The 27,091-nt window shown below is 52.3% G+C and overlaps 1 protein-coding gene and 1 non-coding gene across 2 annotated transcripts in view; one reads left to right on the top strand and one right to left on the bottom strand.

The window, feature by feature from the left end:
• The window catches only part of LOC100120884 (UPF0489 protein C5orf22 homolog), a 178,310-nt gene that overhangs the window by 76,261 nt on the left and 74,958 nt on the right, over positions 1 to 27,091 (top strand). The gene's annotated exons all lie outside the window — the stretch shown is intronic.
• Mir276 (microRNA mir-276) lies at positions 11,776 to 11,859 on the bottom strand. The gene has a single exon (NR_039031.1). It is a non-coding gene; the product is annotated as a microRNA mir-276 (primary transcript).

Raw genomic sequence — 27,091 nt, 5'->3', positions numbered from 1 at the left:
AGAGGAACGACGGCAATAATGTATGCGCGACTCTTGGCATATAGCAGTAGGTTATACGTACATTTGTACTCGTAGCTACCTGTTTTACCCCCGAGTAAAGGCCGCACCGAGAGCGTTCGCCATTGTGATTGTAATCTGCGGCGCGCTGCGGGTCAGCCCATATAACCGGGGTCAGGGTCGTTCTCCTCTCTCGTCGGAATTATTTAAATTGCGCGCGCGCAGATCATCGGCATTTTTTCCCTCCTCGTTCTTCCTCCTCTTCTCTCTCTCTCTCTCTCTCTCTCTCTCTCCCTCTCTCTCCTGCGCCGAATGGAAAACGAGGTGAAATTCAAGTACCCTCTCAAGCGCGGCCGCAAAGTGCGTACAGCTGGCTTTTTCTCAGCATCGGCGGCGCTAATAAAGGCTGAAAAGAGCGAGGTAAGCGACGCCGAAAAAGGAGAGGAAAAAATCGCAGCGCCGGCCGAGAGAGAGAGAGAGAGTCGAACATCGTGCACACGCTCGCGCGCGTACAGCTCTTGAATATTGTACGCAAGAGAGAGAGAGAGAGAGAGAGAGAGAGAGAGAGAGAGAGAGAGGGATGCCACAGCAGGCGAGCTTACGTAGCCATAGAGAGAAGAAACGGCGTTTAATACGAGGGGGGTCCGGTATATGCAAAACGCTCGCTCTCGCGCATATGTGTGTGTGTCTCTCCCTCGGCAAACGTTTTCCGGCCTCTCTCTCTCTCTCTCTCGGAATATTGATGTGTGAGTGTGTGTGTGTGTGTGCAGCCACGTCGTCTATGCAGATGAGCGTGAGAATGCCGCTCGTGCCGGATGGTGGCTGTAAGCGAGCGAGCCGTACCTACTCTAGACGAACCGGAAGTACGCGAGAGCTCGTGCTGCGGCTGCTGATCCCGAATGATTTTTCGACTCGTCTCTCTCCATCACCACAGTAGCCGAGTACCCGTAAGGCGCGCGCGGAAAAACCGGATGCGAACTGCCATCTGTCGTGTTCGATAAGAACGAGAGGGAGCGCGCGAACGTCGTCGCGCAGTTTCCCGATAAGGGTATAGAGAGAAACAGCACCACCGGCGGCGCGTATACACACTGCGCCGAGCCGCTCCGCGCATCCCCAAACATGGCCGCCCCCAATCATTATATAAAAGCAGCCGGAGAGAGAGAGAGAGAGAGAGAGAGAGAGAGAAAGCGAGTCAGCGCGGGTGGGGCGAGTTTCCGAGCGCGCCGCGGAGGGTAGGGGGCGGACATTAGGGGCTGCGCTCGGGGGGGGGGGGTCGTATAGACCGTTCGAAAGAAAGGCGCATACGTGTGCGCTCACACATGGGAAAAGTTCGGCCAATGTCGCGCGCGAACGTCTGCGAGATCGGAAGAGACTCGCCCCCGGCCTGCGATGACGAAAAACTGGAATTTCGGTTACACACTTGCGCGCGAGCCGCTGTATATATATATAGGGAGTTCAGCGACCGGGCGATACGCGCGCGAGTTCGTCGACCTGTTTCACGCTTCGCCGAGGCTCTCTCTCTCTCTCTCTCTCTACTCGAGAGAGAGAGAGAGAGAGATTCGCGGCTGGCCCGCAATGTGGCCATTAATACAAATGGAGGTAAACGCTACTACCGAATATATGTATAACATATACTCTCGCTCCGCCGGAGTATGCATTTGACTTTGTCGCTCGTACACGCGGGGGCGTGTTTGGGGCCGCCGCGTTCGCCACCGGCCGTTTTCGAGCTTCACTGACTCCGCGCTGCCGATTCGCCCCTCGCGCGAGCAATCGCCAGCTCGCGTTTGTAAGCTCGGCGCTAATTAACAGAGCAATTCGCATTCTTGCGATTAACGCGAGCCCAGCCTTCGACGATCGGCGCTCGATAAGAAAATTCGGCGCTCGATCGTTTTTTTTCTTTTTTTTTTTTTTGCGAATTTAAATTGCCCGCGCGTCCGCAAGCTGCGCGAGCGAGTATAATATTCAGTGAACGGGAAAATTGATCGCGCACACACACGTATGCTAGAAATTCGGACGAAGCAGTTATAACAGATCGGAGTGGAGGTCAGTGAACGAGAGCCGCGAGAACGTTATAAGCTGCTGAACGAATCGGCGAAAAGTATATATTACACGCGCGGGTTATAAGTACACGAGAGGCGTATTAGACGCGGCCGAGCGAGGAGCGAATTTGGATATATATCCTTCCGGATTGTGCGCGCGCCCGGCCCGGCCGCAAAGCCCCCCCGAATATTAAACGGTGCATCGCGTGCACTTACTCTTCTACAGCTCGTACGTACGTGTGTGTTTGTCTGCGTAGGTATATAATGAACGCGTGCAGCGCGCATTATAATACCGTCGCGCGGAAAAGTAATTGACGGGGGCGAGGACGGAACCGCAGTCAATTTCGCCTCTTTCCCGAAAAAAAGCACATGCTCTCCTGCGCTCGCTCACAAGTAAGAGAGACTCTCGCATGACCTCTCGCGCTCCTCCCTACAGGTGCTGCACCGTCGGGGTCGACGAACTCGACGCTACGCTTCTCTGCTGCCGCTGCAACCTATACGTATACGTGTGCGCAGCTCGCTCTACGTGTGTCGTCTCGCGTGTCGAGCGATGACAGGACTTTGGCGCGAATTGCTGGGTTCCTCTTTTGTCACCTTGCGAAATATAAAGTAGAGTATAGAGTCGGGAAAGTGCATAATTGCGAGGCGCGAGAGAATTTTTCCACGCGCGGTTCCCTGGACGACCGCAGAAAAATGAAGACATTTTCGAAATATCGCGAGCGCGCTGAAGCTTTATGACTTGTCGCGCGCGTTAATTGTGTAATTAGCATTGCGAGAATGCGGTGCGAAAGTATATATAGCGCTCTGCGGCCAGGGGAGAGTCCGGTATGCGCAGCTCATTTTCTTTGCACATATCTCCTCGCGAGTGCAGTAATCGATACACACAGACACGGCGCAAACAAGCTGCGTTTCAATTCAGCCTCGCTTGCTCTCCGCTGCAGCTCTTATATTATACATATCGCCGCTCGCACAATAATGCTCGCATTGTAATTCAAGTCTAATAGCACGTAGCATTTGATCAAAGACTGCTGCTACTGCTGCTGCTGCGCGAATCGCGAGCGAGCTTTCCCATTAAGGCCCGCGAGTACGTGTAAAGAGCTATGAAAAGAATGAATAATTTATACGAGATAGATAGAGAGAGAGAGAGAGAGAGAGAGAGAGAGAGAGAGAGAGAGGCTGAACATTTTAATAACTCGCAGCGAGCCGCCGTCAGCTAATAATGTGCATAATTGAATGCGGTTTATAAGCGAAATTCCGCCGATGGAATAAAGAATAGTTGATTAGTGTATTAAAGTTTGTTTTCAGCCGCGAGCCATGCTTCTACATAGATCTCTCGCATTATTCAATTATACGCGGTTCTAGTATGTGCTATTCGCGGCAAATTGCTCCGCTAATTATTATTGAAATTCCTACCGAGTGTGCCTTTGTTTTGTTTCAGCGCGCCGGGGAAAAATCCTACGTACAACTAAGGTTGATCCCTAGGCTATATACAGTGTATAGTATACGAGTACCTATGTGTCTGCACCGGGCGACTCTACACAGCCGCATGTATTTCTTATACGAAGCCGAGTATATATACACGCGGACATAATGTAAGTTTTAACGATTCGACATGACACGACGACCTGACGAAAGAGGCTATTGATAGACGTTCAAGTAGGCGAGAGGCTCGACTCGATTGTGTAGCGAGAGCTATACAGGCATGTAAGGCTATATACGACGACGTGGCGGGACGCGTATATAGCATATAGGTGGGCGCTCGCGCGTACACACATACGCACACATACTTACGTCTACACCGCAAGTCTGCGGGTCTGCCTCCATATACTCGGACGAGCGCTCAATACCGTATTTTTCTATGCTTCTCTCTCTCTCGATATCGAGTTTCACGCGTGTGTGCACAGAACGTCTACCTCGAATTTCGTCACACGAAACTCGCTTCCCCTATACCTATACTTGGCTGTATTATACATAGGCTACAGCCGTCGCCGCGATGTGTTTTCAAGTGCAAGGTGCAGCTCGAAAAATGCCTCCGTACATCCGCGTACGAAAATCTCCTCTGTGCGAGTTGTATGCATGACGCAGTTAACAGCGAGCGTTTCATCATTTATATAATACAGAGACTCGCTACAGGCGTTTATAAAACACTTGTGGAACGCTCGCGCGCGTAGTGAAAACGAGCCTCGTGTGTCTGCGTCGTTAAAATGTATTTTCGATCCCCGAGCCGTGCATATAGTGTGTTTAGCGTTTTTCGCCTACGGAATTATCGCCACGTGCTCCGGCTCTATTATTACCATCGCTGCTTGGCTGTGTATAGCTGACGCATTTCCGGAAACAGCCGCGCGAGCACGCCGGGCTAACGATAACGCTCCTCGCTTCTCTCTCTCTCCGTGCGCGGCTATTATTACCGGCGACTACGGCGGCGCGACCGCCCGATATTAACCAGTCGGCTTTTTAACGCTTAGCGCGATAATAGAGTCGTTACGCGCGTGTGTACGAGTACGGTGTGTGGTGTGCGATATGTTGTATGCGAAAAAGAGCTGCAGCGCGGAGAGGATGCTTCTCGAGCTGCCGATGATTAAAATTGAAAATTACTCGGCCGCCGCCGCCGCCGCGACGCGTAGGTATGCGCGTGTGTGTATATACGGAGGCGCGCGAGCGAGAGCGTCAAGGCGACACCTGCGCAAATCTACATACCGGATCGACGAGTACGTTACATGTCTGGCTTGCGCCACTACTAGTGGGTACTTATGCGGCCGCGGCTCACACTCAGGCTCGTCACGGCGGACATACGTGCCGCGGCGCGCGCTAAAGTGCCGCGGCGTTTACGCCTCGGAAACTTTCTACGTTATATGTGTACATAGTTCGCTTATGGCTTGCGCACTTTGCGATTTCCATTGTCCCTGATGGAAAATAGCGAGCTTTTAGCCGTGTACAAACGCGCAAAAATGCGTACCTGCCGTTTCGAATTTTCGCAGGAGTAGGAGCGACCGGAGGACGCAGAAGCCTTTTTTCTTCTAGACAGCAGCAGCAGCAGCAGCGGCTTCTAAGCCCGTTTCCGCTGATGCGCCGCTGCTACGGGCACAGCCGAGCGGCGGTTTCGCATGTCCGGTCGCATGTACGTGCGGTTTTTAGCGCGTCCGCTCGGGAATAGAATATCTATCGGCCGGTGAATCCTCTGTGTCTGAGTGTGTAATTAACCGTTCAGAGAGCTCCTACGGACGCAATATGTCTCTAGCAGAGCTGGCGGTATAGATATCCCGCGGAATGCCGCAGCGCCTCGACTTGGATGAAGACCTGAAAGTTTGAGATGTGCGCCAGTCCGGCTCGAGTTTAGAGCTAGAGGGGGCAGAGGACACGCGATGCGGTGATTCGTGGGAGCGCCGGGAATTCCCAGGATTTTTCAAAACAGGCCTACATATACATATTGTACACAGCTGATTGAGGAATTTCGTGTGCGGTTTTCCTCCTCTCCAAACGCCGTGAATATATTCTCAGGGAGATTACATAAAGTCGAAAAGAAGAAGAAGAAGAAAAAGAAGAAGAAGAAGAAGTCGAAAGAATTAAAATAGTTCGCGGCACTTGTCGCTTCCGGCTGGATCGCTATATATACGCTGCACGCATACGCCTACATATTCTGCCGCTACGCGTAGGAGACACTGAGATACGAGTTTGCTCACCTGCGACACGAAAGAGAGAGATAAGTCAGGGATTCTTGTTTGCCCTACGCGCGCCTGTGCGGAGGACAAAAGAACCCGCCGCTACAGGAGGAGGAGGAGGAGGACATATATGTATATACAGGATATACCTGCGCGGGCCCACGGATTTATCGCCGCGAGTTCTTTACGTAATATGCGCAAGAAAGCGCGTTTGGATTTATAGCCGATCCGCATCGCGTGTACGGCTGCGCTTGAGAAATAACCTGCCGGCGCTGATAAGTCAAACTGCAATCAGCAGCAACAAGTATCCGCTCTCTGTTCGACAAAAGCCTCTACGCATAGAGCCAAGCGCGAGAGAGAAGATATATATTGAATGAAAAGGAAATGCAGCGTTTCACGCGTGTATGGAGGAGAATCGGTGCAGCAGCAGCGCTGGCAGTCGAGTTTTCGGTACAGGAGAGAGCAATTTGCTGGCCAGCCGGAAATCGAGCGCTGCAGCACATACGTTTCCAAGCGGGACAGACACACACACACACGCACGCACGCACACACACACAGACTGCGGTGAGAAATCGCGCCGCGCTGATCTGCGCGCAGGAAGTCACCGGGGCTGCGGTTGCGCGTTGCGCTAATGGAAATCGTAAACATTAATTAGCAGAGTGCTCCGCGTGTCTGTCTGTACATATATATATATATATATATATGTAGCTCCGCACAACGGCCGATGCATTTTTGCGCGGCTGATGCTCAGATGGAAGTCGTCTCGTTCGGAGTTTTCGAATTGCTCAATGCACCGCTGCCACGATCGAATTTCAATCATTAAATTTGTCACGGATAACAGCCGCGATATAGCTCGATAAATACCGCACGCGCGACCGGATTTCGACAGCGTGTGTGAGCGAGCGACGACTGTTTGCTTTATTGGAGGATCTCGTGTTGCCGAGCTGCAGCTACTAATACCGGCTATACACAGTATCGAATGCTGACGGGAAGCCCTCTCGGCGATTTTACGCGGGGAGGGCGTTCACGTCGATAAATTCGTCAGAAAAAATATGGGACGGACGGAATAATCGCTGCGCTCTGTCTGTGTGTGAAAAGTGATACACACGAAAAGAGACACTCTTGCAATCTAAGCGAGCCGCGATAAGCGCAGTGCGCGCGTTTCCGCAAATTTCATATGCGCCGCGCAGATTCTCGAATATCGTACGACTTCGTTTAATTAAAATTTACGGCTACCCAGCGCGATGTGGCTAAAGTTAATGCCTCGCGCATTAGCATAATGAGCCTGTACTTACTGCGCGCTTTTTACCAAGGTGTCGTGGATATGGCCGCCGAGCTCGCATAAATAATTTACTGCACTCGTCCTACAATACACGGAGACACCGTATAACATAGCTTCCCATCATTGTTTCGGCTGAGCTTTCAGCTTTATTCATTTCCGAATAACATGTTTTTCGGGAATTTCCTGTCCCGCGCGGCTTCCTGTTTGTCCTCGGCGGCGGCTCTAGTTCTCCGAAATACACGAAAACGCTGATGTGACGCAATGATTGTATATATTCGATTTATAAAATTTAGAAAATAACGACGCTAAAAGCCTTCGAAAAGTTTTTCGAGCGAAATCTTGGTCAATACAAAACTCCGCCGACGCCGCTGCCGCCTCGCGCTGTAAGTACTTACGTGGGCAACTACTCGAGGAAGGAATAAACGAGCCCGGCGCAGCCCCCAATTGAACGATAAATATTTCTTTTCTGCTCGCGAGTAAGTATACGAGCGAGGCACCTTAACAAGGGCAAACAAGCAAATGCAAAATTTTCATCGTCGAGCTATATATACGTGCCGGCGACGTCGGCGGCGGCAAACGCACTCTCTCAATCGTTGAACGGAGTGACCTCGGCGGCACTTAAAATTTCGCCGATAGCGACTCGAGCTGGCTCTCCCCTCCTTGCAGCTCTTCGTTTCTCTCATCGTCATCGGCGCTGCTGCTTGCATTCCTTCTTTTTCCATCTCTCGGCCTCGGAGCGCAGCACTGGTCAGCAGAGCGGCTCTATCGCTATCTCCGTCCTTCTTTCTTTCTATCTCTCTCTCTCTTACTCACTCGTTCGCTCGTCCCAGCGCCGCGGCGGTGATTCTCAAGTTTCGACCGAAACATGACGAAGCGGCGAAGACAGAATTTCATTGGGCCGCCGCCGCCGCCGCTCGGGCTATAAAACCGTATGGCGTGTGTATAGGCACGTATTATAGAGAAGAGAGGCGACTTTCGCTGCCGTACGAAATAGATGTTCTTTTCGATGGGACGTTTTTTTCTCCTGCTCCTCCACCTCTTCTTCGTCGTCTTCGTCTTCCTCGTTCTCTGCAGGCTTCTGAAATCCAAGACACTTTACCTTCGGCCTTTTATATACGCTTTGGAATTGGTTCGTGCAAGGCTTCTTTATTTATTTTCCTTCGATTATCGAGAAGCAATAAGCTCCGGAGCACGAGAGAGAAGAAAATATGAACGTCGCCGGAGAGATGGGAGGCAGGGGGGAAAAGGCCGCTATGTCGTCTGTCGGCTCAAGCGCATCTCGGTGACGTTCATCTGGATCTTTCTCGAAGAGAGAACGAGAGAGAGAGAGAGAGAGAGAGAGAGGAAGAGGCAGAGCGACTGGTCGTCGTCCAGGCATTTACGAGACGCTCCTGACGCCGGGCATAAAGTCCACACTCTATTTCACGGTGGTCCGGCGGCGGTCGGCTCTCTCAGCTCGCTCTCTTCTCTCTCAAGATATACAGCGTGCGCCTGGGTGTATGGTATCACGATTCCCTATCGAGTGACGAGGACGAACGTCTACTCGTGGAACCATAAAGGCTCTCTCTGTTGCATTTTTTCCTCCCTTTCTCTCTCTCTCTCTCTCTCTCTCTCTCTCTCTCTCTCTCTTATATAGCTCGCGCGCGCGAGAGAGAGCGGCTTCGAATCACGAACACGAAGAGGAAGAGGAGGAGGAGGGAAGATAGGGACGCGCTCATTTGTCGTAATTGTACAATTTCATCTGGGAGTAGATAGCCGAGTGGAAAGCCCCGAATCAAGCCGGTGTGTGTGTGTATGTCTAACAACAATATAACTCGCGTTTTATACATGAAAATTGAAACACGTGTATATGCGTATACAACGTCGAGAGCGAGCGTCGCTGCCGAGTCATGGCGACCCCGTAATTTATGCACCCCTTTACGGCCATGTGACATTTTCCAACGACGTGTGTTGTGCCTATCACGCTCTGTATCGCCGCGGCGCGATAAAACGTAAGAAACAGACTCGTTTCGTGCGCGCGCCATAATACGCAGATATTATAGCCACCAACGTTGAATTCTCGAAACTCGGACGAAACTAGCTCTCCATTTATTTTTCTCTCACTCGCTTCCATCCCAGCAGCAGCACCTTTCTAGCCGACGCGTGTGATTCACGGCTTATCGAGGGAATGTATCTCTCTCTCTCTCTCTCTCTCTCTCTCTCTCTCTCTCTCTCTCTCGGAGAGCAAAAAAGAAAAAATCCGCGTGATTCATTTGAAAATGACGAGGCTATGTGTAACGCAGGCACGCACTTTGCGAAAGAAGCGTATAATAATTTTCGGGCAGCGAGCGCGGTGATAGTGACGAATGAGATCCAGTTTGTGAAATCTTCTGCGCAGCTATGGCTGCTGCCGCCGACACTTGCGCAACTCGCGCGAGTTTCGCGCGACGACGAGCATTGCTCTGCCGCCGCCGCTGCTGCTGCCTTTCTCTGATAAATCTCGTTTATCTCTCGCGCCCCCTTTTCTACGGCCGCGAGCGAGAGAGAGAGAGAGAGAGAGAGACCGAGGGACCATACACCGAGATAAGGTCCTAGGAATATGACGGGCTGTCCCGCAGCGCGAAATTCCTCTCGGCCGTGCTTTATAATATATTATAAATATTGCAACCGGACGCGAAGAGCGAGATCTCTAATGAGAGAATTCTCGAGACCGCGAGCGCGCACATAATCTCTTGCGTGCGAGCGTGTTTATTCTTGGCCTCTCCGCGATGCTTGATTAGCGATAATAAACATCAATCAATGAGGATTTACAATGTCATCTCAGCGCGCATGCAGGCCTATACTATACGTATATAAGCTTCGAGAGAGTGCAGCATTTCGCAGCGGCGAAAAATGGAGGAGAACAAAAAATAAAGGCGGGGAACCGGTCTTTGGTGTGTACGTACACATCTATCGCTTATTCAGCAGCGAGATAAGTACGGGCTCGCGCAGGTTATCTCCGGGCGATTCGGAGAGAGAGAGAGAGAGAGAGAGAGAGAGACTCGAAAAGCACGCGGCGGCTATCTCCGTAAGGCTCGTGCCTACACGCCATCCTCGCAGCGGATGTAACACACGTACGAGGAGAAAGATTTTAACGAAGCCGAGGTGCGAAAAAATGACGAACGCCGTTTGGCTATTTTCGGTGAGAGCTTATATTTTTTCGCTCTTCCATCGGCCGCTTTATAAATTATTCATGGTAAGGATGTCTTAAAGTGTTGCGCGAATCGCCGCTTTCTCTCTCCTCCTACTTGCCCGTCATTATTATTTTTGCCTCGAAACAAAGCTGCGATTTGCTGTGTACAAATCGCCGCAGACAGTTGGCTTTTCTATTTAATCTCGAGCTGACAAATGGCGATGACTCAAGCGTAATCCCGTCACACGCAGTGCAAACACGCGGGGAGCCGAATATCTGTACGAGAGATTTTCTGCCTAATACATCGATTCGCCCTTTCGCTGTATGTGTATGTATGTAGCGCGTACATCGGAGTGTCGAAGAAAAGCGGCCGAAACAAATGCTTCTCGAATTACTCGAGCGAAAATTAACGACTTCCACATCCGCAGACAAGAAGCAGAAGAAGCAGAGGCAGCAGAAGAAGAAGAGCCAGCTGCTTATCTCTACGGTCGGCCTTTCGCGCATCGACGTGAAACAACCAGAAGCAACAATCGAAATTGCACGCGCTTATTACCGAGCCATTTTTTTCTCTCTCATTCTTTCTTTGTTCCTTTCGCGCCGCTTTATCGGCGCTTGTTTTTTCTCGCCGCAGCCGCTGAATTGAGACTTTTCGCTCACTTCCTCTCGACGTTTATTCGCCATTGTCTCTCTCTCTCTCTCTCTCTCTCTCTCTCTCGATATCTCTTCCTGCGGCCAAAGATTTCACTCTCTCTCTCTCTTTCGTGTTTCACGCGGAACATGTGAATTACGGAAAAATCACTCGTGCCTTACCTCGAAGATTATACAGTATACGTATGTGCAACATACGAGCGAAGAGAGTTTTTCGCACAACGCTTTTTACACACGACCCGACACTTGTCTCTTGGCCGCGCGCATACACATTACACACACACACACACTCACACACACTCACAGCCTATACATATTCCGGAGAGTGAGAAGCAGCGCTCGTACGTGACTTCCGCCTGGCTCGCTCTTTTTTCGCTCGTTCCGCCGCGCGTACATATATACGTGCAGGTCTTTCGATCGCCGTCGCCGGCAGCGCTAAGTTACATAAGCTCTTTTTTCACGCGTACAGAAGCTTCTCGGCCGCAGCGGTTCGCAGAAGCGAGCGTATATACATACATATAGCCACGCAGGCTGAATTCGAAAATTATATAGCCGACGCGCGGCGCAGCGGCAGCGGCGGCGATAAATCATGCTTCGCTGTGCGCCGGATAGCCGATCAATTTAGCGGACACAGCGAGTGAGCGAGAGAGAGAGAGATCTACGTTCCGAGAATATATTTATACGAGGAATGCGCGCGTGTGGCTGAGCTGGCGAATTTGCTTGTTATTCGGAAAGCAGCTCTCTCGCACTCGCCTAAACGCCCGTTCAAATCGCGCGAGTGAGTGAGTGAGTGAGAGAGAGAGAGAGAGAGAGAGAGAGAGGAGGAACCTGTTTCGTGCTCATAACGGTCCAGCCGCCAGCGAGCGGCGACGTTCTCACGTAGCGAGTTTTAGACACCTTAGCAACAAGTTTCTCTTTACAATTTCGTCGCGCGTCACAGAAATTCGGATGTGTACTTCTAGGTGCGGAGCGTGCAAATCGAAGCCCACGAAGATGTTTCGGCAAGTCCAAGAGCACGGTATGAAGTTCCTACTTTCTGAAATCTACGTAGGAACTCTATACCTCGCTGCTGGATCTCTACCATATTCATTGAAATCACCTGTTCGGTAATCTCTCGGCGCTGCTGATCCCACGGCGCTCGATGTTCCTTCACTGACTATACTCACACATCGTCGTCGTCCGTCGTTGTCCGTCGGCGCAGACTCCGCCGGCACTATACTCGCACAGCCTTGGCTCTCCGATCTATCCGTCTCTCTTCGCTTCGACGTCGCCGACGACGCGGAGGAAAAACGTGACGATTACGAGCACGTGGATTTACATTTTTCGCTATGCGACGACGGACATACTTACTTGCACTATTCTACTAGAGCAGCGGCGGGCTTTCACTTACGGGGGCTCTCTGCTGAATAAGCGATTCCTTTTGTTTTCGCGCAAGTTTACGGCTTAGGTATTGCAACAGCGCCGGCAACGATCACCTTCACTTTTCAGCAGCAATCGCTCGTGTTCGAACGAGAGACGTAGTTTTACAGAAGTATACATTGCGCTGCACAGAGTCACACTTCGCTCGGCGTATGTACAGTTGTTTCGATCGACAATTTCGAGTGAAATCCAGGCACTGTTTCTCGTCGACGATGTTGGAGGGAGCGAGCACACTGTTGGAGCAGCAGGCAGTCGGGCAGGCAGGGAGAGAGCAGGGAGAGCTGGTAGGCGCGTCTGGGGCGAAGGTCCGCGGAGCACTGAGGAGCCAGCTCGACGAGATAGACACGAGCCGAAGGCGCGCTGCTGCGGCGGCGGCGGCGGCGGCGGCGGCTCGAAGCACTCGCACACACACACACACACACAGCAGCTCTCTCTCTCTCGGTCCCGTGATTCCCCCTACTCTCTGATGTATGCCATATACCTCGACGGCAGCCGCAGCAGCAGCAGCAGCAGCAGCCCACCCTCTCAACTTGGTCTTGCTGCGTGCGTGCAGTGCCGCGAGAGCTTCCCGACTGTACGCCGCTGTACGTGTGTGCGTGCGTGTATATAGGTATATGGATTCCGAGGGGGCCGAGCGACGCTGATGCCTCTGGCGGCCGGCGAGGAGTGACGCGCACGCACGTCGTCGACGTCACCGCGGAGAGCACGTTGCGCTCGGAGTCGGAGAGCGCAGAGAGAAAAAAATCCGAGGAGAGGCAGAGACGTGCTTAGAGAACCACACCCAAGTACATGCACGCTACGGAGCTGACTCTTCTTACCGAGAATTCTTACAAATCGTCCTCTTTGCATGGAGCTCGCGACTTTTAAGGCGAAAATTGGCTTTTACGAGCTTATCGCTGCCGCAGCCTCGAGCCAAATCGCCGTGCGAGAGAGAGAGAGAGAGAGAGAGAGAGAGAGAGAGAGAGAGAGGCGAAAAAAGCGATGCGGCGGCGGCTGGAATCGAAAGGTTAAGTTAGATTAGTTTCGGCTCTTATGCGCCGGCGGCTTCAAAGGGACCCGAGAGAGAAGCAGCGACTCTTTTCTTCGACATAAATTTCGAGCTCCCGCCGCTGCCGCCGTTGCAATCTTTCGAGAGCTTCGCGGCTGCAGCGCGCGACTTTAAACGCTGTACAGCTGCGCGCGCAAAAGAAAACAAACAGCGCTCGCGCAGAGCAGCAGCGGAGGAAATTATTTTCACCGCTTGTGCTCGCGCGCTCGCTCGCTCGCCGGCTGCGGACCGAGATAATAAAATAGAATTTATACCGGCGGTGCGATTACTGCGGCTACCGCGAAATAAGAGAGCGGCGCAAGCGCAAGCGCGGGGAGATGCTCGCTTTGCATGCGCGCGTTCGCGAGAGGGACTTTTTTCGCGAGATCCTCTCTCTGGTTCGCGATCGGACGATAATTCCGGTTTTCGCACTTGGCGCCGTACACCCCAACGAGAGCGAGAGAGCTAGAGAGCGAGAGAGAGAGAGAGAGAGAGAGACGACGGAGGATAATTAAAGCCGGTGCAGCAGAAGGGCTCTAACGAGTCGCACGAGTCGTGGCTCACGACACCGCTGCTGGAGAGCGACCCGCCGAGAGAGCGGAGCAAAAACACGGCCTCGTTTCGTCACGGGAGCGAGCGAGCGAGCCTCTTCTCTCTCTCTCTCTCTCTCTCGGCCTCGCTTTTTCCGCGTTACTCTTTTTAGGGCCCTCTCCGGCGGCGGCGCACGAGGGGAGGGTCCGCAGACGCGCGGCGCCGACGCGCTGCACGGGCCCACGCGAGAGCGCCACCGATCCACACACACACACACAACGACATTCTGTACACGGAACAAAGCCGCTGCTGCTGCTGATGTGCTGATTCATTCGCTCGCTGTTTGCTCTCTATTACCGAGCGCGCCGAGAGCTAGAGCTCCTTTTTAATGAGTCCCGCTTGAAAAAGGTATTATCCGCGCGCGTAAAAATTCATTCGTCGGGGAACCGGCCGGCGGAATACATAGCCGATAAGAGGCGGGCACCTGCATATACTTTATCGAGGCGCGCGCGCAGAGCTTAATGAGTTTCTAAAGTGGTCACTTAGCCTGTCGCTCCGGAGTGGTAGCGGCGAATGTAAAACGACGACACATACGCGTCTTTGGCTACTCGCGCCGCGGCTCTCTCGAAGAAGGAGCAGAAGGAGAGAGAGAGAGAGAGAGAGAAGGGGAGGAAAATAAAAAAGAAGCGAGAGAGCCGCGCTCTCTCAAACGCTTCGGCCTTGAGGCAGCCGCTGCTGCTGCTGCTGCTGCTGCCGCTGTGAGAACGAAAATTCCCCTCTCAGGAGTCTGCCGCCGCCGCGGCTAAAAACCGCCGACGTATACAGTCGGCGAGCAATGGCCGAAATTTTCGCACGTTCGAGTTTGAGCAAACATCGGCAGAGAGAAGCCGGAGAAAAGGTTGCGCACGTGGGTGTCGGCCGCGGAGACGAAGCCAATCCTCTGCAGCGGGCATTTACGAGCGCTGTATAGAGCGGACGCGGAACCAATCGCGAAAACAATGACTATCGGAAAGAGCGCCTCTACGGTACATTATTCGCGCCATCAAGGTTGCTGACTACTCTGACGCAATCGGCTGCATATATCCAATTAATTCCGCGAGCGCGTTAAACTCGCGAGAGAGATTTCGGAGCTGCGCTATTGTAAAGCAATAATCGCTTGCATTCAATTAATCAGTTCGATAACGCGCATTATAATACGCGTAAAGAACGAGCGCGGTTCTCACGTGTAGCTACACACGAGCTGGAGTATTAGCGCGAAACTCATTTACGAATGGATGAGAGATCGCTGGCGGAGATTCGCTCGCTCGCTCGCTCGCTCGCGCTCCGCCTCTGCGCAGCATCGAGGAGGAGAGGCCGCGCGCGGATATCGAGGATATCAATCAAGCTCGCCTGCCTCTTTTGCTCGCGCCTCGTCGTTGTTTTTCAAAAGCCCTCCGCTCCGAAAATCCTCTCTCCCTCGAGATAATTAGCTTTCTCTCGACCCTTTTCATTTTGCGCTCGCTCGCGCGATTAATTTGTCCTATACGGCGGCTCGGAAGCTGCCGTTGCAGGAGAGGCAATTTCGCGTATCCCGTCGGACGTTTCTTGATTTTAGCCACGTTAACGCGGTGTTTCGTAGCGATCCACTTCCGGAAGCGGAAACGCGCGCTGCGCGCGAGCCATCAGTCATTCTCTCTCAGCGCTCTTTGGGCGTGAACGAAACGCGAAGCGCTTTAGTCTGGCAATCAAACTTGTCGGGGAAAGAGAGAGTGAGAGGGTCTGCAGCGCCGGCTTTTCAACCTCTCCCTGGAAATTGCAAAACTCTCGGGCGAGATTATATTGCGCGAGCGAGCGAGGGGCGCGTAAAGGTGCCGCCAAAGCCACGTAAGCCAACGATTATTATGCACGTGAGGGATCTCTCTCTCTCTCTCTCTCTCTCTCTCTCTGTGATGTTCTTTCGCCGTGTGATTATTAAATTTTTTGCCTTTTCGTCGCGTCGGCGGCAGCTACCTCGGACGTAATCTAGCGTGACCTCCCTACTCCCCCCCCCCACGAGTCTCGTCGCGCGAGTAATTTTCAAGGCCCGACTCTCCCGAGGATTGGTGCATTACGCTCTAGAGTGAGCTGAAAGTAATCGAAATTAAACAGCCGCTTTTCCTCCATTTTACAAGAAAAGCCAGCCCCGCCGTGTACGCGACTCTCCGAATAAGGAGTCACGTGGCTTAATTGATTTGATTTCGAGGGCTTTTGCGTCCCACTTTCTGCTCTCGCTCTCTGCGCGCCATGCTGGGGTGGTTTCGAAATTCGACTATGCTCCCTTCCTCCGCACGAAAAACCCTCGCCCCCCTGCGCGTTAGATACTACACAGATACACACTCCCCTTGGCAGGCACGTCGACGAGCGTATAGACGACAGCAGCTAAGCTCAAACCGGATTTCGCTTTTTTTCAATTATACACGCAGCGCCCGTTATTCCTCTAGTGTACTATGCGCTGAAAAATTTATCATTGTCGGGCAAAACCGAAAGCGTCCGCGCGCACAAAGACTCGCTAATTATCTAAGCGACTAACGAGGATAGGCTCGCGAGCTTTCAGCGGATAATAAAGCGGTCGGTCGGCGAGAGCGTGAAAAGTTGGCGATAAAAAAAAGCCTCGTCGGCGCGCTAATTAGGAGCTGCGCTCGTTAGGAGCTGCGACGACTCTTTGAGCGAGCAACAGTTGAAAGTGAGAGCGAAGCGAAAAATATGAAAAAGCGCTGCGAGAGCGCGAAAAAAATACGGCTCTCGAAACGTCGGATTCCATTTCCGGGAGCGATAAACTCTCGGAAAAGGCGTCCAATAAAGCGACGCTCACGCGCGCGCGGCTTTCGGTATTTCCGAATTGCCGATATCCCGCAGGCGGCGGGTATATATATATATATATATATATATATATATATATATATATATATATATATATATATATATATATATATATATATATATATATATATATATATATATATATATATATATACATACAGTGATCGCGCAGCCGTGACGCAAGGCTTCCGCGAGTGTGTGTGTGTGCGTGTGCCCATGTAAATGCGCGCGCGGTGGGCGTTCCTCCGTGCGCTCGTATAATTCCGCCAATCAAACAATTTCGAGCGACGTCGCTGCGGTAACGCGATATTCCGTCTCTCTCTCACACACACACACACGCGCGCACACAGTCGCACACTGGGCGCAACGCTTCTTGCGAGCGTTATTTTTCGCTTTTCGACGATAAACTTCTGCGACGAGTCGTCGACCTCAGCGATCGGCGATACACGTGCCGGATTTTCGAAACGGTCGCGAAATTAACGAGAGCGAACGGTGGATATATCGAGTTGACGAGCGGCTGATCGATTCGAATGCACGCTATGCAAACAGAGAGGGGCGGAGGAGAATAAAAGAATAAACAAGAGTGAATTCTATCCGTCGGCGCGTGTCGTCGAGAGAGAGAGAGAGAGAGAGAGAGAGAAGCCTGCCGAGTGGAGAGAAGACCAGCACGACAAGGAGGATGACAGGAACGACTGCGACGAGAGAACACGGAAACCCCATAAAAAGGGTCTGTCATCGGCATGCCAACTCTCCTGGCCATCTCTCTCTCTCTCTCTCTCTCTCTCTCTCTCTCTCTCTCTCTTTCTCTCTCTCACTCGCTCATTCTCTTTTCCATCAATTTATCTGTCCGTCCGTTCGAATGCGGCATAATTAGTTTGGAGGGTTGTCGCGTTTTTCGTCCGCCGTGTTTTGCCTGCGTGCGCGGGGGGAGGAGGGATGCGCCCCCGACTCTCTCTCTCTCTCTCTCTCTCTCTCTCTATAATTGCGTACACACACATGGCTGACGCATTAACGCACGAATGAGAGAGCACCCCCGTGCAGCGCCATTTTTATCGGCCGCCACCACGCCCGGGCGTGTGTGTACGTAGATCCCACCCTCGCGACGCCGCCGCCGCCAGGGAATATACGCGCGCCCGCTGATGCGCGTAATGGAAATTTATTAATTTTTTAACTCTCCGCCGTCGACGAGCGAATTTTTCGAATAATCCCCGCTCGATTGAGGAGGGAAAAAACCGCGCTGAATTCCGAGCGCAAACAGCCGATTGCGCGCCGTGTTTCAAATCGCGCACAAACACACAGCGAGAGAGAGAGAGGGAGGGCCGCGTTCAATGGAGCCTCAATTTCGCTAATTCCTCTCTTCGGCCTCGCTCGCACGATCATTCGTTTCGCTCTCTATACTCTCAATGCGATGTGCAGTGCGCGAATTTCCCGCAATAACGTCGTTTTGCTCTCGCGTCCGGCGTACGTGTATGTGTGTGTGTGTGTGTGTATGCGTGGATACGTATGATTTCCGAGCCCCCCGCCTGTACGACCGCAGCTCGCCGAGATTACTACTGTTTGCCGATGTCAGAAATTTTACACTAATTACCCGCGCTGGCGGCATCCTCTCTCCCGGCTTTATTTGCTTTATATTATATTATTACACGTTTCGTCGAAATTCCGCAGACTCGCTCGCGCTAGAATTGATCGCGCGACAATAAAGTCATTTGTCCGCTTGACTCTCGGAGCTCTTTCTTTTCCCTTTTAACCCTTGAACCGCAGCGCCGGCTTTATATAATATGAAAAGCTGCGACGATTAAAAGAGCCCGCGTGTACACAGTCTCCGGCCCTCTCTCTCTCTCTCTCTCTGTTGAAGATAGAGGCTGCCGCAGCAGTTCTCTCTGCGCCCCGACGAGTCATTTAATTAAATCCTTTATCCGGCTCCGGCCCCGCGCGACCAGACGCTAAAGAATTAAGCGAGCGCGCGCCACGGACTATAGGGGGGAACAGAGCGAGAGATACGGAGAGAATAAGAAGAACACAGGAGAAGAAGACGCAGCAGCAAGAGGAGGAGGAGGAGGAGGCGAATAAAAAGAAGAAGCTGATCCGTTCAATGGATCGAGGAAAGCTCGAGGGGAACAATCGCTCGGGGGAGAATTAGCGCGCGACAGGCGGAATTTGTAACGTGCCGAACTTGTTGAGTAAATACAAAGAGAGAGAGGGGGGCGATCGTCGCGCCGTTTCACTTAATTAAGGGACAATGACTCGTTAGAAAAATTCGAATAAGCTTTCTACTCCTCTGTTTCTTCTTCTTCTCCTCCTCCGAGCTTGCGGGAGTTATTCGAGTAGCTAATAATAGCTCGCTCGTGACGAATCTGATCGCCGCGCGGAGAGAGCAGACACACGACGATTCTATAATTGAACGACGCCTGCAGAGCCGAGAGGCTAAGAATAAAAGCGCATGTGCTGCACAGGCCGGCGGCGCACGTGCAGCGCTGAATTTTCATTCCGCTCTTGCATTATTGCGCCGCGATCGCTGTTTCCACGAAAATCAATGAAAGCTCTCTCGCGTGCGACGAGTGACGTCATCCTGCGGCGGCGGGACGAGTGTGCGCGTACCCGCCGCCGCCGGCTGCAAAGCGCAATGACACTGGCCAGTTCACGACGAGACAGATTAAATGATTAGGCACAAAATGCTGCGCTCCCCGCCGCTGCACGATGATCTCACTTTTCGAGCTTGCAAAAGGTCACTTTGTCGGATTGTCGAGCCCGCAGTTTGTACAAAGCTTCTTAACTCGCTTATTTACGGCGACGGCTGGTTGGAAACTGTTTCTCTTTTTTTTTTTTTCCACGACGGCGAGTAATTGGAGGATCGAAGCCCGCGCGCATCGGACGACGAAACTTTAACGACGCTACACGCTGAGCCGGTAACCCATAAACGAGGACCGCGTGCCGCACGCTCGCAATCGGAAGAGATCGACGAGGCGCGCGATCGACTGAGAGAGAGAGAGAGAGAGAGAGAGAGAGAGAGAGAGAAAAAAATAACGCGCGAGGGGAAATCCGGGAGCAGCTCTCTCGCCCTTTCGCATGCAAATTCCAGGACACCTGGGGAAAAAAGGTCGTATGCAAATGCGCCGAGCGACCCTTGTGCGAGCCCGTGTGCAGCGCTGTACAGTGTATAACGACGTATTCCAGCAAATTTGAAGATTCCCGAGACCGAATTACTATAACTGATTTATTCGACGCAGGTATGCACGGAGCCAAGGGGGAGCACTAATGCTCTCTCGTAGCGTGAAAAGTCCCGGATCGATATTACAACGGTGAAAGCGATGCAGCTTCCGCGTATCTCCGGCGATCTCGGCGGCGTTAATTGACTTGACGATTCTTACCCGCTCGTTAACTAGCCGGCTCACCTGACCTGATCCTTTGTCCTGCTGACTTTTGAGCCAGGCCCTCCTGTAACAAAAAGCAGATTTACACGTGTTATGCGCAGCGTAATGCGTGTTTGGCTAGAGGCTTAACGAGTCCGTTGGGATTTGGGAGAAAAAGGAGAAAAATTAATGATCGACTCGTGACTGTCGAATTCGTCGAGAGCGGCGTGTAACGTCTTTTTCCTTTAGGAGGATAATTGGCCGCGGCCGATGACAAGCCCGGGCAAAACATTCCGGAGTCGCGTTTTAATAATCGTCCATGCTCGCTCGCGCGGGCAGGAGTTCCGTTTACTCGCGTAATTCCAGGTTACGGATACATTACACTCGTGCACACACAGGACTAGAGCATAGAGTCGCTCGCGGAAGTCGCTTGCGGGCTGCGTGCGCGCATTTATTATCGACACGCGGATGACTCAATCGCCGGTTTCTCGAGCGACAGTTCGCCGCTGCGCACGTAAGGCAAACACACAGAGCGGCCGGTGTGTATTATATAGCTGCGCGGCACGAAAAAGAATGCGGAGAGCAGCAGCAGCAGAAGAAGAAAGAGAGGAAGGAAAAGTGGCGCGCTCGGTGGGCGTGTCGGCCCGTATCGAACGGGCCACCCAACTAGGCTCTGCTGCAGTTTCTCTCTCTCTCTCTCTCTCTCTCTCTCTCTCTCTCTCTGCCTGCGATTCTTTCTCTCATTCTCCGAGCTGCTTCCCAATTATGCAATTACACCGAGAGAGCGACCACTTTAGCGGTAGCCTCGATCTCGCCGGCGCGCCGCTATATACGCAGTGCAATTGCGCAATTGCCGCCGCTGCAGTTTTGACAGGTATAGAGAGAGTATAAGAGAGCCCCTTCTTCCCCTCTCCCTCGCGCCGCTTATAAACACGCACACGCGACAGGAGAGATTTTCGGCGCGCGTTAATTGCGGCCTACTCTCTCGTGTGTGCATGCATAATGACGTAATGACTCTTTCAGAGGCTGTAATGACCCCGCTGTTAAGGTTTCTTTCTTCGGGCCCGCGCTGCGGCCTGCTGCCCCCCTCTCGCATAAGAGCGAACGTTGCTCCCGCCGGTGATGTAATAAGCGCGAGCGAGATCGCCCGGCAATTATCGCGCAAGGACCTTCCGCAACCTAGAGAGCAGCGGCGGCAGCACCTCGTGACGTAACTCGCGCGCGTATTAACTATACCGGAGAGAGAGAGAGAGAGAGCCCCTTCGAGAGAGTATATAAGGAGGGGAGAGAGAGAGAGAGAGAGCTAAGCACGTGCCACCGCACGCTCGCGCGCCGGCTCTCCTTTTTCGCCTTGTTGTAGCGCGCGCGCGGCCTTTTGTTCGCTCATTTATTTTCATTCACCGATTAAATTGCGGTTGTAATTACCAGGCGGTCGGCTCTTTCTCCGGGGCGGGGAGCCGCTCTTTCTGCCTTCTCCTTAATTCTCTCCTCGCTTCTCTCTCTTTCACTCTCTCTCTCTCTCTCTCTCTCTCTCTCTCTCTCTCTCTCGCTCTCTGCGGTGATGCTCACGCCGGGATTTTAAACATAATCGCCGCACGAGGTGAGATTTCGCCGGCGCTGCTGCTGTTATTTTCGCGAGCCGTGCAATCATGCTAATTGTTGCCTATTGGCTAAATCGCACAGCCGCGGATCCGTGTAATTCCGTCGATCGCTTTATTGATTTTTTCCCCTTCCCTCATGCTGCCTCTCAACGACGCGCGATTTATGGCGCCACGAGCGATAATTGCGCGTATGCAAACTCGATTAGGCTCTTCTGTTCGTTTTTTTTAGAGAGCTCGACAAATGAGCGCTCTCTCTCTCTCTCTCTCTCTCCTCTCGTCAAAACGCCGCGGCTTTGTCTCGTGATCAGAGGATGAGCGATTGAGACGTCGGCGCAGGACGCGCGCGCTTGCGGTAGCTCTCTCTACTCTCTCTCTCTCTCTCTCTCTCTCTCTCTCTCTCTTGGTGTCTCAAAAGCGAGTCTGATGGCCGGCCGTTTCTTATCTCCGCCGAACAATGGCAGAAAGAAGCCCGGCTCTTGCTCCGTTCTCCGCAGAGAGAGAGAGAGAGAAAGCAACGGTCAATTTGCTAATGATGCGGCGGCTCGCTAATTAGCGCCGGAGACGGGCTTTCGGCAAACCTGTCTCTCACTGACAAAACTTCTCTTTGCGCGGATTGTCGCCTGGGAATTTCTTTTCCTCTTTCGCGGGCTTTTTTCCCCGTGAAATACTGCAAATGGACGAGGCTGCGAGGGGAGTACAAGAGAGAGTTGCTATTTAGTCGAGCGAAAAATGTTCCTTTTTGCGCGGTATATAGAAACGAGAGAGGGAGAGAGAGAGAGACAAAGGGGCAATGCGTTAATCACGCCGGCGACAATTTTTCGCGGAGTAGCTCGGATTATACATCGTATACGTTTCATGCGCGGCCGAGAAAGTCCAACTAATCAGAAACCAGTTTTTTTCCGCCGCGTGCTCGCGCGCAGCGACGTAAACAGAGAGGCAACATTTTTTCGCTGATTATGGGACTGCTCGCTCGGAGGGCCTCCGAAATAAATTCACGGGAGATCGCGTGTGGGTTTTTGGCTGCTACGATTGAGAGAGAGAGGGAGAGAGAGAGAGAGAGAGAGAGAGAGAGAGAGAGAGAGGAGAGACAGCAGCATGTGGGCCCCGACGATTCCCCGCAGCGGCAGATGTTTTCGCTCTCGTGAGATCCTAACTATATGCACGTCTGCTCTAGTCGGTCTATAAGCTTGAGTCATACCCTTATGCGCCGCGTACGCTGGATTTACACGATTTACATGATTGATACAACTCGACGCAGAAATTCTATCAATTAGTCCGCAGCTCCGCCGGCTTGAGAAATAAGAAAGAGAGGAAAGAAAAAAAACGAGCGAGTAGAAAGCATATTGGGCTCCCTCCCACGATGATATCATATTTTCGTTCTCCGCCGCGCGCAGCTCTCTTTTTTTTTGGATGGCCCGGTAGGGCCCTCTCAGCCTGCAGCACCCCCCGCATGAACGCGCGCGCGCGGGGATAGGGGTAGCTTGTCTTTGCTTTTTTTTCCTGCCGCTTCGCCCTTTTTTCGGCTCCTCTCAGCCGCCGACGTCTCTCTTTTTCTCTTTCCCTTTTTTGCCGATGCTTCTTTTTCAAGCTTGTACCTCCAATTTTTCTCTTCTCTCCCGGCCGCGCGCGCGAGGAGAAACAGAGGGGAACACGAGACCGCGAACAAGACGCGACGTGTACGGGCCGCCAGCGTGTCCGCTCGGTAAATTTCTTCGCCCGCCGGGCTGAAAAGTGAGCCGATATTTGCTCGCGCTTGAGATATTCACTCGGAGCGGGCGTAAATATTCGCGGCGAGCTCCGAGTATAACTATCCGGATTCGTAATGCGAAACGCGAGGGAAAGATCAGCGAGAGGGTCGTAAATTCGGCCTTTTCATTTTGCTACTGTCAAATCTCGCCGCGTCGTTAAACGTCTCGTCATTAATTAGCCCCATAAAAGTCGGGGAATAAGTGCCGCGCGAGCAAACAAGCGACCGCTTGAATGATTCGCCCGAAGAGTCAATAATTTTCAATAAGCCTTTAATCCGCGAGCGAGCGCTCAATTAAAAAAGTGTAGAAGGCCGATAATTTTCTCTCCTCTCTCTCTCTCTCTCTCTCTCTCTCTCGGAAAGAGTCGAAAAAGAAAGGAGAGAAGAAGAAAAACGGATGCAAGCGGGAGCTCGCTCCGTCCTCGTTAAATATTTTATCGGCATTTTAATCAGGCCGGGGAGCGGGACGGAGCTTTTGATTGGGCCGCATTGATCTCACTCTTTGGCTTTAAATGCCCCCGCGTGTGCGTGCGTGCGTGCGAGCTGTGCCCACCTCTTTTTAATCTTCATCGTTCTCCTGGACTCTTCTCTCTCTTTCTCTCTCGGTGTGTTGTGCAGGCCCCTGGGTTATCGAGAGCTAAGCGGTAACCTGACCGGCCATTATAATCGCATCAGGCGACGAGCCCGAGAGAGAGGCTGAGCGCACGAGAGAAGAGGAGGAGAAGGAGGAAGAAGAAGAAAAAGACGAGAGAGGGGCCCTACAATTTATTCCGTGTAATTTCGAGAGAGGGAGAGGAGCCGGGACGTCGACCCCCGAGTGAAATTTCGGGGTCCGATTTTTCGGAAATTGATGGCCTACCTCCTGGATCCAATCTCCCGGCGTTATATTCCTTTATATATGTTATTTAAAGTGCCGGGCATTTAAAGCGCGCCGCGAAAGAGAGAGAGAGAGAGAGAGAGAGAGAGAGAGAGAGAGAGAGAGAGAGAGAGAGGGACCGAATAGTCGCGATTTTTCAAGCTTGTAAAGCTGCGTCTCGATTATGCACGTCGTTTGCCGATTATCGCTCGCAGCTTTTTCTCCACTGCCGCTGCTGTATCTCTTTTTGCGCCGACTGCGTCAGCGTGACTCGTCGTCTCCATTACGAAACTGTCATTAGAGCTCGCGCGCGACACTCGCATACACACACACACAGCTGTCTCGCGGCGCTAATTTTTCATCGAACGACTTTATTTATTCTCTCCTTGAAAAAACGCGCGTGATTAATGCTGATACGACGGGCGGTTGGATAAAAAAGAAATAATAAATTGGAATAAATCTACTGCAGAGCACAGGCCGAGTCGGGCCGAAAATCCAATCATCTCTCTCGGCGGCTGCCGCGTCGGTAAAAAAGCCGGCCGTAAAGCGCCATTAGCCGCTGTGCACACACACACGGACAGAGCAGGGCGAGTGGGTATATCGTTAAAAAGGATTTTAGAAAAATGAAACTCGCCTGCAGCAGAGCGGCAGCCTAATATACTGCCTCGCGCGCTCGTTTTTATCATCGCTCGCGCGGGCATAAAATATGCCGAGCGAGAGATTCGCGAGTCCCGAGAGTAATTTCCATGACATTAGAAACGTAAAACCGTTTGCCGTTCGATGTATTATGTATACACACGTGGGACTCGCGCAGAGAGACAGCTAATGGCTTCCGAGTAGACATTCCCGGAGACACAGACTGAGAGATCACAGATGGCTTCTTCTTCCGCCTTTAACCCCTTTCGAAATTCTATCTATCCGTGGACATTAATATTCCGAGGGAGAGGGATGATCGTGTCTGTGCACAACAGACTAGTAGCGATATTCGCGGGTACCCGCGGTGAACCCCCCCCCCCTCCCCTATTGTACACACGCGTATATCGACTATTAGCATAGCCGAGGAAAAACTTTCTCACGTGTTGCTTTCTCTCTCTCTCTCTCTCCGCTTATCAAATTTAAAGCCTCCGCCACAGCAGCAGCGGCAGCAGAACAAATTGCCGAAATTCTCGGGTATTATTTATCGCGGCGAGCGCGCTCGGCCCCGCTAAATGGGATTTCGAAAGAAACATTTATAAGCGGCTAGCCGGGAGAGATTCTCCGCGGCCCGAAGATATAAGGCATCAACGGTCTTCTCCTCGTGAGGTCGTCGTCGTCGTCGCGCGCATATGTGCGCGCGGGCCCCAACCCTTCCCTCTGCTCGTTCGCTCGCTCGCTTGGGATTTTCATAAAATTCCCATAAATAAGACCGCGAACGGGCCGGCCTTATTTATATACAATATTTATACGGCACGCACGGCTCTCGCTCGGCGGGTCTTATAACTTTCTCCCTCTCCCCCGGCATCTTGCGCGCGCACGGCTTCTCTCAATGACGAAGGGTGAAAAGGTCGAGGAGAGAGAGAGAGAGAGAGAGAGAGAGAGAGAGAGAGAGAGAGAGAGAGAGAGAGAGAGCAAGGGAAAAAAAGCCTCACACCTGTGCTCGCGCGCGGAGCCGAGCTCTCGTGTGATCAGCCAGCATATATATATATACCCACTCGCCGCGGCGATCTGACCGATAAAACTGCTTCGTTAAGCCGCTGAATAATCGCCTTGTTTTTCGTATCTTTTTCCCCGTATTTACTACGTAGCCACAGCTCGGCCTCTCTCTGTGTATATACGTTTCTCTCTCTCTTTTGCTCGCTGTGCGCGCCGCCGCTTTTTCCACAAATATAATTAAGCAATTTGCATTTTACGTTCCTCGCCACCGCCGCCGCCGCTATTATTTTTACTAGCCGCGCGGCAATTTCGAATTATCGCGTTTGCTTTGCGCCAATTAACATACTTCGGCTGCACTCGAGCTTGTTAATAACGTCGCGTATAACCCCCTCTTTAAAAACTTCTCCTATTCAGGAAATTCGCGCCCTTATTCCGAGTGCCCACGCGTATACACGCATATTTTGTATACGTGTGACTGTGTAACCTCGTTACTGGCGGCACGCGAGAGTGAAAAAAAAGAGGCGAGCGCTCGCGCAAAAAGCGATCGAGAAAAATCGCCGCGCTGGCGCGGAAAAATAACTTCCGCTCGTTCGACTTTCATTCGACTGTGTGTATGCGCGAGCGAGAGGGGGTGCGAGTGCGAAATAAAAAGAGGAGTGCTGCAGTGTATACAGGTTGGGGGAGTATAGCCGGCCGGGCGTCGACATTGAAAAAGCAAAACTGTTTCGGCTCGCTCATCTCGTGTATACCCGCGCGTAGATTTGTGCCTGCGCTATGTGTGTGTGTGTGTGTTTGTATCGAACTCATCGTTCGCGGCACTCGTATATTGGCCCTTGGAGCGATTTTCTCTCTCTCTCTCGGTGTTTTCGTTGTTGCTGCAGCAGCAGCGGATAAATTGCTCTCGATCCGCGTGCGACACTTGTTTGATTTTCGATTTTTTGAAGGCAGGTGCGCCCAGTCAGTCGTTAGGGGGATGCTCTGGGATAAATCAAGTGGAAGGGTTGCTGGAGCGAGAGAGAGAGAGAGAGAGAGGAGAGTGGCCTTGGCAGTAAGAGAGAGCGTTAGCATCGAGAGAGACCGGTCCCGAAAAAAGGCCAGTAAAGATAGGCACGGGAAGGTGGATGCTAAGTGCCGGTTGTCGGTCGGATAGAGAAGGAAAAAAGCGGAGCACGAACGGACGCGCGGAGAGCAAGAAGACTCGGCTCTGCCGCTGCTCTTGAGCCAGAGAGAGAGAGAGAGAGGAAAAAGAAGAAGAGCAGCAGTTGCCTCGTGCTGCAGCAGCAGCAGCAGCAACAGCAGCGAGACGACTGAAGA

Source organism: Nasonia vitripennis, chromosome 4 (assembly GCF_009193385.2).
Source record: "Nasonia vitripennis strain AsymCx chromosome 4, Nvit_psr_1.1, whole genome shotgun sequence".
NCBI classification, from domain to species: Eukaryota; Metazoa; Arthropoda; class Insecta; order Hymenoptera; family Pteromalidae; genus Nasonia; species Nasonia vitripennis.
The sequence above is the reverse complement of the archived record's forward strand: the minus strand, read 5'-3'. Positions and strand labels throughout refer to the sequence as shown.